We start from the raw sequence: 209 nt of genomic DNA, 5'->3' as shown, positions 1-209 counted from the left end.
TGATGTCCCGTGAGGCTTTGCGGCAGCTATGCCTCGGTGTATCCCGGCAGGCTTTGCGGCAGTAACGCCCCGGTATATCCCGGCAGGCTTTGCGGCAATAAAGCCTCGGTGTATCCCGGCAGGCGTTGCGGGAGTAACGCCCCGGTATATCCCGACAGCCTTTGCGGCAATAAAGCCCCGGTGTATCCCGGCAAGCTTTTCGGGCGCTA

This window comes from Corvus brachyrhynchos, unplaced genomic scaffold (assembly GCF_000691975.1).
Source record: "Corvus brachyrhynchos isolate BGI_N302 unplaced genomic scaffold, ASM69197v1 scaffold721, whole genome shotgun sequence".
NCBI classification, from domain to species: Eukaryota; Metazoa; Chordata; class Aves; order Passeriformes; family Corvidae; genus Corvus; species Corvus brachyrhynchos.
Note: the sequence above shows the minus strand (reverse complement) of the source record.